Below are 9,898 nucleotides of genomic sequence, written 5' to 3' on the forward strand. Positions count from 1 at the left end.
CCATTATCCCAATCGGTTTGCCAACTCGAAAGGGTACTCTGACGCACTAAATGGTAAAATTCATCGTGTGAAATTTACCTGTCATAAAATTCGCCTTCCTGCGCGCCCACCTTTGTGAGAGAGTTCGCTTTCTCATTGCCTGGGATTGAGCAATGTGAAGGGATCCATACAAAGGTAATCATATATGATCTTTCGACCAGCACACTCATCTGCTTCCTTACCTTTGAAAGGAAATAAGATGAGTGCCTACCTTGTTTTATCGACCGAATAGCCTCAATCGAACTGAGACTATCCGAGAAGATGAAGTAATGGTCTGCGGGCATGTTGAAAATCATCCCTAATGCGAAGTTGATTGCTGCCAGCTCAGTAACATAAACGGAACAAGGTTCCTGGAGTTTGCGGAAGGCGCTAGAGTTTTCATTGAAGAAACCGAAGCTAGTGGATCCACTGAGACGGGACCCGTCTGTAAAATAGCTGTTCACGCAATTGATGTGTTGGTACTTTTCAGTAAAATACGCGGGATAATAATAGGTCGAAGTTGATCGGGAATCCCATGAGTTGCTTGTTTCATGGTCAGATCATATTCAATTGAAGAACTGCGATTGGTGAAGTGAGCACGGTCTGGAGTGTAACAAGAAAGACACATATCTGACGATATCTAGTGGTGGTAGATTCTCATAAATCGAGATTGTGTGTTCAGCCCAAGAATTTCTTCAAAATTTTCAATTATAAGTGTGTTCGTCACTCCGCATTTGATTAGTATTCTGAGAGAAAGCTCCCAGAAGCGGTTCTGGAGGGGTGTTATTCCTGCCAGAACCTCGAGACTCATGTTATGCGTTGAGTGTATACAGCCGAGAGCAATACGCAGACAACGATATTGAATTCGTTCCAATTTTATCAGGTGACATTTTCTTGCCGAGAGAAAGCGAAAAGAGCCGTACTCTCGAAACAGAGAGAATTGTTGTTTTATAAAGCGTTATGAGGTCTCCTGGATGAGAACCCCACCATGTGCCGCAAATTGAACGGAGAAAGTTGATCCTGTGCTGACATTTTTGCTTCAAATACGTAATATGGGTATTCCAAATGCACTTTGAATCAAACCAGACCCCAAGGTACTTGAAAGACAATGATTGAGTAATGTTTCTGCCCAAAAGATTAAGATGCATTTGGGCTGGGTACCGCTTTCGAGTAAACACTACCAGTTCAGTTTTCTGCGGCGAGAATTCGATCCCTAGATTCCTAGTCCAAGACGACAAGTTATCTAAGGAACTTTGCAATGGTCCTTGCAAGTCCACGGCATGTGGACCTCTTACGGAAACCACACCGTCATCTGCAAGTTGTCTTAGCGTGCATTGTTCTGCCAAACAGTTGTCGATATCTTTGACATAAAAGTTATAAAGAAGAGGGCTGAGACATGAGCCTTGGGGCAGGCCCATGAAGCTAATTCTGGAAGTTGTCAGTTGTCCAAGGGAAAAGTGCATTTGCTTTTCTGTCAAAAAATTGTACAAGAAATTATTTAAAATTCCAGAAAGTCCACATCTGTGCAGATTGTCTGACAGAATTTCAATGGAAACTGTATCAAAAGCCCCCTTAATGTCCAAGAATACTGAAGCCAATTGCTCCTTGTGCGCAAAGGCCAGTTGAATATCTGTGGAAAGCAGCGCTAGACAATCGTTTGTTCCTTTGCTCTTGCGGAACCCAAACTGTGTATTTGATAGCAAGTTATTTGTTTCGACCCACTGATCGAGTCTCCGAAGGATCATTTTCTCCAACAATTTCCTAATGCACGAAAGCATCGCAATCGGACGGTATGAGTTATGGTCAAACGCTGGTTTGTCAGGTTTTCGAATGGCTATTACTTTGACCTGTCTCCATTCAGGCGGTATAATGTTATTTTCTAGTAAGGAATTGAATAAGTCTAGCAAGCGTCTTTTAGCGATGTTTGGGAGATTTTTCAGAAGTTGAATTTAATCATATCGCTTCCCGGTGAGGAGTTCTTCGAAGAAAGAAGAGCCATAGAGAATTCCAGCATTGTGAATGGTCTATCCAGAGAGCTGCCGCTCGGAGACGCTTCTCGAAGAAAGTGTTGTGCTGGAACTGAGTCCGGACAGACCTTTTTTTTGCGAAATCGAATATCCATCGGTTGGAGTATTCTTCACTCTCATTAGAAGATGAGCGGTTACGAATGTTGCGAGCCACCCTCCATAAGGTGTTCATTGAGGTTTCTCGTGAGAGTCCCTCGACGAAATTGCGCCAATAACCGCGTTTTTTTGCTTTGATTAATTGTTTCAGCTTTGTCTCAAGCTTTGAATATTCCTCGAAGTATGTGGAGGTTTTGTGTCTACGAAAAGCTTTGAAAGCATCAGATTTTTCTACATAAAATTTTGTGCATTCTTCGTCCCATCCAGGTGCGGCTGGTCTCCTTTTGAAGGGCGCACTTGGAACTTTTCTTTTTTGTGCTTCCAGTGAGGTTTTGTGTATCAAATCGGCGAGGAATCGATATTCTTCCAATGGTGGAAGCGTATCTATTGATTCGGCACCGATTGTCACCGCCGTTGCATATTTCTGCCAGTCGATGTTCCTTGTAAGATCAAATGGAACCCGAGATGGTTCTACAGAGTGAGGGCCACACTTTATTGAAATGATGATTGGCAAATGATCGCTACCATGGGGATCATTGATAACCTTCCACTGACAATCCAATGGTAGCGATCTTGAACACAAAGATAGGTCGAGTCGGCTTTCTCGAGCCGGAGGTTTTGCTATACGTGTTGCTTCACCAGTGTTCAAAATAGTCAAATTGAAATCGTCACATAAATCGTAAAAAATAGCCGCTCTATTGTCGTCATATAGATCGCCCCACCCAGTACCATGGGAGTTCATATCACCCAGAATTAATACTGGGGATGGAAGAATCGAAACTAGATTCCAGAGTTGACTACGACTAATGGAGGTTCTTGGTGGAACATATACTGAAGCTATGCAAAGATTTTTGTTCTTCACATTTATTTGGCAAGCGACGATTTCGACGCCTGATAGACCAGGAAGGGAAATTTTGTAGAAAGGGTAGACATTTTTGATCCCTTAAAGTACTCCTCCATAAGAATCGTCTCTATCCAGGCGAATAATGTTAAAATCGTGGAAGTTGAGTTCTTTATCGAAAGAAAGCCATGTTTTACAGAGAGCAAATATATCATAATAAGAATTGTGAAGTAAAAATTTGAACGAGTCTAGTTTAGGCACTAGACTACGGCAGTTCCACTGTAGCACAGTGATCATATCTTCAACCTCGTTCGACGAATTATCCATCGAAAGATATGATTGATGCAAGGAGGGGCCATGAAACAGTCAATTGCTTAAGATATGATTCTAACGTTGGAAGCAAGGCAGAAACTAAGCTTCTAAGGGGGTCTTGTATGTTGAACATATTTAATATGAATTCCACAATGTCCGAAAAAGCTAGCAAACCTCGTTCGGACTTGGATTTCTTTTGAGAAACATAAAATTACTTAGAAGTAACTCAAGCAGAAGGGAAAAGAAGCTCATTTCATAAGATGCGCAAAGTTTTTCAAAAATATTTCCATCAAAATTCAAATCAAGTGTGTGTACAAACTTGAATTCCCTTGTACGACCATTAGACCTTCATAAATATTTTCCATTTTTAGCATAAGCTTATATGGTTATGAATCAAACTAGGGCCTCTCTTAGCTCAGTGGGTAAAGGCGCTTCCCTGAACATAGAGTATGATTGTACTTTCCACACAATTATACTAATGCAAAAATGATACAGGCTTCGAAAGCCCTTAATTTATCATTGTGGAAGTGCATCTAGATCACTTAGTTGGAATCAAGCAATAAGCTAATATTGCGAAGAGAAATAATAAGAATCAAACTGGAGTTCACCTGCAATGGTTTCAATCACTTTTTTTTTTCAAATATGAAGCACCTTAGTATGCACATACCAAAAAAAAAATCAGTATTAAACCTTACTGCGTAGAAAATTGAAAATGGACACTAATTAAGAATAAAGTTTCAGGCTAAGACCTAGTTATCTTTTTTTTTTTCAACGCAATTATACATTATACATTTCACTTTGGTCTGCGGAGGGCCCACATTTTGATGCCCACATCCAACTGCTCACAAGAAGTACCGCATTTAAAGATTCCATAAAGAAAGCTACCCTTCATCCATCATACCCAGTTAAGCGAAGGTCCTTTGATTTTCATAGATCCATTAAAAGCGATTCCGTCAACAGTCATTAAAATCTCGCACCAAATTGTTGACTCACATTAAAATTCCTAACTTCCCGTCCGTCGTTTTCGCACTCTCTTCCGCCCAACTGCACTCTCGTCCCGAATGCTTCCAATCCATTTAATCCCCCCCCCCCCCCCACATGCACTGCACAAGTAAACCCACAGCTTCAGTAGGTAGTACTTAAATCGCGGCTGGGTGCCTGTCGAGCGCAAGTAAAATACTAGACCAAGTTGCAGATTCTTCAACAGTGTCGATTACGGCGAAAATTTCGAGTGCAAAAACGCGCGCGCATCTTCCCTCGCCAGCAGCTGCCTTGCGGTTTTGCATCCTACACCATGAGCATGCGGCAGTAGCATCATTTTCAGCAACATCGGCAAGTGGTATGTCGCTGGGAGGATGAGAAGGACGAGTGCACCCAACAGAATGTAACCACACCATTCCAGCACCCCCGAAATCTAGCTGTATGTGAAGAGCGAAGACTAATACCCGGTTTACACTGGTGCTGATTCACTACAGTGACGGTGAGCCTGTTGCTAGTGCATCCATTTCTGGTCGGTTACTCAACATTATAAAACCAGCACAAGTGTAAACCGGACAGAAAGAACTTTAGCCGGAACGAGCCAAAGCAGCAGAAAAGTTTCGTTATCTGCATTTCCCGGTTTTTATTCTCGTTGTTAATACAAATATTATTGTTATGATCGTCATTATTACGACAAATAGCATTGAAATTCTCGCTACACAATGACGGAAAAACAGCGGCGAAAGTGCTTTGCGTTTACAAAGTGGCGGGTGTGGCGGCACTTTGTCGGTTGTTGCGATTCCGTGTACCGGGTATAGGTATACGTAGTCTAGTTGCAGGAGCAGGTCCCGGTGGGTGCCGGTTTTTGTTTGTCCTTTTATCCCTCTACGAGGAGCTCATTTCCATTTAGGCGACAGACGACGACGGCCGGTGGCAGCGTGGAAACCGAAAAAACATCATGAAGTGAAATAAAAAGTTTCGTATTAAAAGATGTATTAAGCAAAGTGATGGTTTGAGAAACTGCAGCTTGGCACGGTTCCATGATTCCGCAGAGGACACGGTACCGTCGTCGGCTTTGATAGCTTTGTTGTTACTACCAGGACGACCAACGAGCACCGTGTCAAGTGATCGATGCTCGTGACGGCAGAGGTTGGATTGCGACCGGAGTTCAGATGAAGAAGGAGGAACGGGGGCAAAAATTTCCATAAGACATTTTTTTCCAGTTCTCGTTCGACAAATGGGATGTACTTGGGGCGGTGCGCGGAAATGAAGCTTAATAGAAAGAATAAGTTGAATGTCTTGTTTTCTGTGAGTGACGGGAGTTCTGTAGCATATATCAAGCCAGAAATGCATGAGGATTTAAGTAACATTTATCGATTATCTTTATTATCTTTCTCTTTCGTTAATAACTTGGCGACACAACCGTTTCATGCTGTGATAGTCGTATTATATACTGGATAAAAGCTTATTTCATCGAAAAGAGAATTGCAAATAGCTGGTAATGTATTTTCATAGCCGTGGGAATGCAACGAGAAAGTTGACGAAGATAATCTGCCAACGTTAGTTAGGACCTTAGCATTGTTCAGCTTGGTATGTGTGGGAAATGGTAGATAATCGCGATTGGTCAAGGCGACGATGGATCGAGTGATGTGCGTTGTTCGAGTATCGGGGACACCCTCGAGCCCCTTTGAATCTCGAAGGGGGTTACGGCAAGGTGATGGACTTTCGTGTCTGCTATTCGACATCGCGTTAGAAGGTGTGATCAGAAGAGCTGAGATAGACACGAGTGGCACGATCTTCAGGAAGTCCATCCAGCTTCGTGGCTTCGCCGATGAAATCGACATCATGGCAATTAACTTTTGGACGATGGTGGGAACGTACATCAGACTGAAGGCTGAAGCTAGGCGGATTGAAATCAATGCATCGAAGACGAAATACATGAGAGGAAGAGGTTTTAGGGAAGACAATGTTGGCCTCCCACCCCGAGTTCAGATTGACGGTGACAAAATCGAAATGGTCGACGAGTTCGTGTATTTGGGCTCACTGGTGACCACCGAAAATGATACCAGCAGAGAAATTCAATGACGCATTATGGCAGGGAATCGAGTCTACTTTGGACTGCGGAGGACGCTCCGGTCGAATTAAATTCGACGCCGCTCGAAGTTGACTGTCTGCAAGGCGCTGATTAGACCGGTGGTCCTCTACGGCCACGAGACCTGGACTATGCTCGTAAAGGACCACGCGCCCTTGGTGTTTTCGAACGATGCTACCAAATGGCAGGGGGTGCCAGACCTCTCTGAGGACAGTAGATGGTTCAAGGGGCCTAGATTCCTATGGGACCACAACGAAAACTGGCCATCCAATCCGTACCGAGATGGCGATACCGACGAAAAACTTCGTGCAAACCTCTTCTATCATCAGGTGGAACCCAAACCGATCATCACCGAAGATCCGTTGGCTGTTCCAATGGCAATGAGGAATTTCATGGCGCGGCGTGGTGTTCCGATCAGTATCTACAGTAACCGTGGAACGAACTTCACGGTGGCAAGCAAGGAACTTGTGGTGGCATGGACCAGGAGAAGATCATCCAGGAAATCATCAGTCCAGCAACGGAATGGACATTCCTTCCACCAGCATCACCTCACATGGGAGGAGTCTGGGAAAGGCTGATACAGTCCGTGAAACTCTCCGTAATATGCTGACCGAAGAGGAGAACGTCGTCAACTCACTTCCGCTGAGCTACGTGCCCGTGGAGGACCCAGAGGCTCCAGTCCTGACACCCAACCACTTACTGTTGGGTTCATCCAGTGGTCTCAAACTAGCCACGGTGTTCGACAATAGTGTGGTGGTTCTACGACGGTCATGGTGCGCATCACAGGTCGAAGCGAACATCTTCTGGAGACGATGGGTACAAGACTACCTGCCAGATCTAACTAAGAGAACAAAGTGGTTCAGCGAGGTCAAACCGATTGAGGTGAACGATATTGTGGTAGTGGTCGATGCAGGATAACCATGGAACTGCTGGCCCAAGGGACGGGTCATCTTAATCAACAAGGGCAAGGACGGGCAGGGAAGGTCAGCGACGGTTCAGACCCAGGCAGGCATCTACGAGCGTCCGGCAACAAAGCTTGCTGTCCTGGAGGTTCGACGCAATGAGTAGGTAAGCCAGTAACATGGCGTACCCGGGGTGAAGTGTTGCGACCCCTCGGTCGCCGCGCCTCACCAAAACGAACCGTGCGTTCAGCATGAACACTAACCGTGAGTTCAACAAGGAAGCGAAGCCGATACGTCAATGCGGCCAGCTCTAGTTTGTTTTCGACTGTCACTCATTTAACTGTATACCACTTTCAGGGTATCAGAGTAAAAGATCAAAGCGAACGTAGTGCGTGCACTAAAATTATTATTAATTGCTCTAAAATCAAGTGGAGAAATCCAAAACTAAAACTTACTAGTATATTTATTTAAAGTTAACATCTTAATCCAAGGTAAATGTGAACTTCTTATAAACTAGTGAATTGAAAACTTAAATTACAAAATTTCCTAGGCTAACCTTAAAACAAGATTAAAAGCTACGCAATATAATATTTTTTCGAACGTCCCAATTGATTGAACCGGATTAGGTTGGTGTAAATTTGCCAACTACCAATCTTTAAATCACCTAGTGTAACTAACCTTGCCTGTTAATTATTGGAAGTTTTTCAATACTCGCCATTGAATAAATTAGAAACTCGAGAATCCATCTTGCTCTTGACCTTCACGTTGGCCTATTGTCAACAGAAGGTGTTGCGTACCATCTACGGTGGAGTGCAGATGGATGACGGAGCGTGGAGGAAGCGAATGAACCACGAATTGCACCAGCTGCTGGGAGAACCATCCATCGTCCACATTGCAAAAATTGGGCGACTACGGTGGGTTGACCAGGTCGTAAGAATGCCGCACGAGGACCCAGTGAAAATGGTTTTAGAAAGCGACCCAACAGGAACAAGAAGAAGAGGCGCGCAGCGGGCAAGAAGGATCGACCAAGTAGAAAGCGACCTGCGGACCCTTCGCAGACTACGAGGCTGGCGAAGTGTGGCCGTGGATCGAGTAGAGTGGAGACGACTTTTGTAATTGTAGTAATTTGGAACTGGTTATCTTAGGTCATTTACTTTGATTCTCAAACACCACACGTCAAAAGATTACGCCATTTCAAATCATAATATTTTTAGAATATATCGGATTTTTACAAAACCCTTTAAAACTCATCAAAATTTGAGGAGCTTTCGGTTTTAGATTTGATGAATAGATGAAGGATCTATTCAGAAACGACGGAGTTATGATAGTATTTGCATTTTTCAGTATCATACGTTGGGGGTTGAGAGTTAATATCATCGTGTCTCCCTGCAAGTAGCACTCACATGATATTTAAGTGGGTTGAAAGGAAAGGAGAAAATGAAATTAAATGTTGCCAAAATTTAGAAAATTTCCCGGAAGATAACTGATCCGAGTGACGAACCAGAAACTCTAATAAAGAAAAAGTAGAAAGGTCTGTACCTAGGGGCACGAACGGAAGCTTGACGTTGGACCGCTAGTGGACGGAAAAAATGTGAAGTTCATTTAGTACTTTTAATTGATCGATCATCTATTATCTTAACTCTGTCCGCTTTTGAATTGTAGGCGTACAAAATTTGTTGTAATTTTTTCCTAAGAGAATGTTGATGAAGAGAATCGATCAAAATAATTCCAAGTTTGGTTACAATATTACAACACTGGAGAGCAGTTTGTGTGGTCGTTGAAGGCGTGGTTCTGAATATGGACAAACAGGCACAGATAAATTCTATTCTAACTCTTTACTGCAATAAGCTTGTTCACCCTGAAAAGGGCCATTTTTTTGCCAAATTTGGTGAAGATTTAACCTCCTAAACCGTACAGAGAGTGTCTCTGTCGCTTCAAAGCGTAGATGACATCTTTACCAAGACCTTTTCCTCCTTTTCCATGACCAGTCATTGTTGCTTGTTAGGACCACCTTCATACTGCTGCTATCACTGATGCGTGGAAATATTTCTGATCGATTGATGATAAAATTATTGAAATTGGTCCAGGGGCAGCTGAGTTATTAATTATCAAAATCTTCCATAATTTTGTTACATGTTCCATTTTCAGTTTCCACAAAGTCTACCCCTATATAGAAATCACAGATGTCGTCCTACATCAAATGAAAAGAGAAAATTAATGATCCTTATCTGGTTATCGTATGGCTAATTTTATGGTCGGTTAATAATGGGAATAATGCATTCCATCGAAACTGTAAATGTACACTTGCTACCACTGACCATATCATTTATCTGTGGGCCAAATTTCATGAAACTCTGAGTCCCTTCGGCCTATTTTGTCCGATTATAAAACTATCCCCAAATACCACCTTCGCCACCTGCAGTGTACAGTGCTGACGACGGCAGTCAAATTACGCACAGCAACAGAAAATTATAGCCGCACAGAGAACACGGCGGCAGATGTCAGTTTTGTGCTTTGATCAAAAATGTGTGTGGTCATTCATGTCAGTTTGTCGGTGGTAGAACTACGAGATAATATTTGCAGCTCCTTGACTTATATATGAATAACAAAAGAAAGGGTTTAGAAACTTAAC

This window comes from Ochlerotatus camptorhynchus, unplaced genomic scaffold (genome assembly GCF_037179485.1).
Source record: "Ochlerotatus camptorhynchus isolate MF236.1 unplaced genomic scaffold, CSIRO-AGI_Acam_v1.1 ptg000320l, whole genome shotgun sequence".
NCBI lineage: Eukaryota > Metazoa > Arthropoda > Insecta > Diptera > Culicidae > Ochlerotatus > Ochlerotatus camptorhynchus.